The sequence below is a fragment of the Neovison vison genome, chromosome 4 (assembly GCF_020171115.1).
Source record: "Neovison vison isolate M4711 chromosome 4, ASM_NN_V1, whole genome shotgun sequence".
Lineage (NCBI taxonomy): Eukaryota > Metazoa > Chordata > Mammalia > Carnivora > Mustelidae > Neogale > Neogale vison.
In genome coordinates this window covers 93,985,879-93,989,693 of record NC_058094.1, presented here as the reverse complement: position 1 = coordinate 93,989,693, position 3,815 = coordinate 93,985,879, and the positions used below count along the sequence as shown (strand labels likewise).

The 3,815-nt window shown below is 48.5% G+C and overlaps 1 pseudogene; it reads right to left on the bottom strand.

Moving 5' to 3' along the window:
• Positions 1-2,862: 2,862 nt before the first annotated feature.
• Positions 2,863-3,354, bottom strand: LOC122903979 (annotated as a pseudogene).
• Between the last annotated feature and the right edge of the window lie 461 nt (positions 3,355-3,815).

The window sequence follows — 3,815 nt, the reverse complement described above, 5'->3', positions numbered from 1 at the left end:
TGTTACCAGGGAGATCATAGAATGTGCTGGTTGCTAGGCGGCCATGCAGAACTCATCTATCCTGAGGGTTTGACACAGGTCCAAGAGCACGGATTCCTTCTGGGGCCATGAGATGTTCTGTTGTGTGGCTAAGGGACCACATTGTTGTATCATAACTTGGTATTCCAGAACAGGCCTTTGAGTACAGATACGTGAAAACATAATCTAGTGTTCCAATGAAGTCCTCAGGGCATGTCAGGTTCCATCTTCTGACTCAAGACCATTTCTTGGGTGTCTGCCTGGATGGAGTTGATCAGAGTGTTTCAGACTGCGCACTTGAGTCCAGAGTGGCCTCCAATACTGGGCTGGGCCCAGGGGCCTTCCAGGTTTCTTCTAATTTAGAGGTTGGGGCAACAGTGATGGGCACAGTTCCTTGAGGATGGCAGGCACAATCTTGTGGTGTGGCTCCAGATACCACAACCTGGAGGGCATGTGAGCAATTGTTTTGAGAGGGAAGTCTGCAAACACAAACTCGGGTTAGGGTTAGTGGTGAGGTGATCGCAGGCCCAATGCATAGACCTGGAAGGTAGCTCATCAGGAACTGTAAATCGGATGACTCGAAGGTGGTAGCACTGGCTTTTGTATCTGGGTTGTGTGCCCAGGATGGCCTCGGAATGCAGGGTTCCCTCATGGGTCCATGGCAGATTTTTCCTCTCTAAGTTTCCTGGCGGGTTCCAATAGTTTGTTGGCTTTCTCGTGGAATGGAAGAGTGCTGTTTTCTATCTTAGGGGTGCCCCAAAATAGGGATTCCAGAGATGGGCCCTGAGTCTGGGCCCCTGAAAATCCCACCAAGTGTTAGGATTTGGGTCTAGGGGCATAGTAGGCCTGCAATGCAGGATCCTGAGGGTGCAAGTGAGAGAGTTTACTTGAAAGCATGCTCAGGCTGAGGGTCACAATGCCTGCTTGTGCCCAGATCCACACACAGGAGTGGGCATGGTCTCATTGGCCATGCACCTGGCTCCCACTCTGAGGATTGGACATCCATCCCAGCAGCCAGGATTCCTGCCATGGGGAAGGATGATTTCTCTATTGTGCTTCAGGTTTCCCCATTGACTGAGATTTCAGCAAAGGTCTGGACAGATGCCTGAATACCAAGGATTTGTAGAGATGATGGCCCTGGGCCATGGCCGGTCTCACATGCTGGATATGGCCCCACCCTCTGGGTGGCTGACATGAGGTCGAGGCTTGGGCTCTGTCAGACACAGCACTAGTGACCACAGCAGCCTATAAATCGGGGTTCCCTCGAGGGCCGAGTAGATTGAGCCTCATGTGGAGTTTCTGGGTAGACTCACCAGGCCCTTCTTTCTATGGGGAAGGCAGAATGCTGCATTGTGGCTCCAGAATTCCCTATTAAGAAGGCTTGTGGACCAGTAGGGTGAGGATGGAATTGTAAACCCAAGCTACGGTTACATTCAGTGCCAAGCGAAAGGCAGTTCCAGTGTGCAGTAGCTGATTTGAATATCCATGACCTGGAAAGTATGGATATCAGATGTTTGCTCACGCTGGAGTTTGTGTCTATGATGACCGACAAATCGAGGAGTAGCATCAAGAGGCCATGGAGGATTTCCCATGCTGGGGCTTGTGAGATGCTCCAAAGAGTAAGGTTTCCTTCTACCGGACAGGAGGAGTCTGCTTTGTTTGCTCCATTGTTCTCCATTTGGAAAGTTTGGGTATCAGAGCACTACCACATGGATGCCTGAAAAGCACACCTCTATTGAGCATTGCACCTGAGGAACATGGCAGGTTCATTCTGCTGGCTCTGGGACGAAGTATCAAGGCCTTGAGTTGACATGGAATCTCATGAAGATGGGTCACAGTGCTGGTTTGTTACCAGGGAGATCATAAAATGTCCTGGATTCTAAGGGGCCATACAGGTTTCATCTAACCTGAGGGTCTGACACAGGTCCAACAGCACGGCTTCATTCTGGAGCCAGGAGATGTTCTACTGTGTGGTTCAGGGACCACATGTTGTATCATAAGTTGGTATTCCAGAACAGGCCTCTGAGGACAGATACCTGAACACCTAATGAAGGGTTCCAATGAAGTCCTAGGGGCATGTCAGGTTCAATCTTATGACACAGGTCCATTGACTTGGGTGTCTGCTTGGATTCAGTTGATCAGGGTGTTTCAGAATGCGCATTTGCATCCAGAGTGGCCTCCAATATAGTGGTGGGATCAAGGGCCTTGCAGGTTTCTCCTAAATCCAGAGGATTTGGGCAACAGTGACAGGTACAGTTTCCTTGAGGATGGCAGGCACAGTCCTGTAGTGCGGCTCCAGATACCACGACCTGGAGGGCATGTGAGCCATGGTTTTGGCAGGAAGTCTGCAAACACAAATACGAGTTAGGGTTAGTGGCAAGGTGATTGCAGGCCCAATGCATAGACCTAGAGGGCAGCTACTCAGGAACTGTAAATCAGATGACTCAAAGGCGATAGCACAGGCTTTTGTATCTGGATTGTGTGTCCAGGATGGCCTCCAAATGCAGGTGTGGTCTCCTGGGTCCATGGCCTATTTTTCCTCTCTACAGACTTTTTTTTTTTTCACTATTTGAAATCCAAGAGTGGTTTTAATGTATTGGCTGAGAAAAATAAACTGCAAAGTTCTGTGAGGACTTCTAAAAATTTACAAGAATAACGGATGGGCAGTTCTAATCAGACTCGGATGTTATCTTCCTCCCCTTTTTAAAAACGACAACATATACAGTCCCACAAAATACAATATAAGCTTTTTTTTTTTTTTTTTTTTTAATCTTGACTACCAGAGATGCTCCTTTGTGATGTCTTCTGGTAAACAAATGGTTGGGCAAAACCCACAGCTAGTTTTCATTTCTTCAGGGGCTGGTAAACAGAGGCATTGGGATCGAGTCCAGAGGGGCTGGTCTCCACAAATTTGTAAGAGTAGTGGGGTGAAACGGGGCTCAGGTGGCTGGTGGTGGCACTGTACGTTATGCTGGGCATGACGGCCATGACTTCAGCTATCTTCTGTTTAAGGTCCTTAATTTCCTGGTCTTTCTGAAAAATTTGTCCTTGCGCCAACTTGAGCTGTCGATTCGCATCCCCCAGTGCAGAGAACAGGTCCAGCTTGATTCTCGTCTCTGCACTCAGACTGTTCTCCAGGTGTTGTGTTTTATCTTGCATGGCCGAGAGGGCTGACATTAATACCTCAGTATCCTAATTTTCCCTATATTTCTGAAGCTCCTGAACTTTCAGTTCTAGTTCTCTGATCTGGTCTTCTTTCACCTTCATGTCCATCGTGAGCTTCTTGCCCTCTGCTTCTAATTCTCTGATCCGATTCCGTAAGGTTTTGGTGCACTCCTCCCTAGATGTGGCAGCAAATGCAATGGCCCAGGCATCAGTAGCTTCAAGGAAACTTTGGCCATCACAGTTGTCAAAATCCTCCAGATTAGGAGAAACCTGCAAGGCCCCTGAGTCCACCCCAATATTGTCTGCTGCACTGGATGCAAACATGCATTCTGAAACACCCTGATTGCCTATATCAAGGCAACATCCAAGTCAATGGTCCTGAGTCTGAAGATTGAACCTGACACGCCCCTAGTACCTCACTGGAACTCCAATTAGGTTGTCAGGCATCTGTCCTCGGAGGCCTGTTCTAGAATACCAACTTATGACACAATATGTGGTCCCTGAGCCACACACAGAACATCTCCTGTCTCCAGAAGGAAACCGTGTTCTTCGACCTTTGCCAAAACCTCAGGTTAGGAGAAACCTGCACGTCACCTTAGCAACCAGCACATTCTAAGAACTCCCTGGTAACG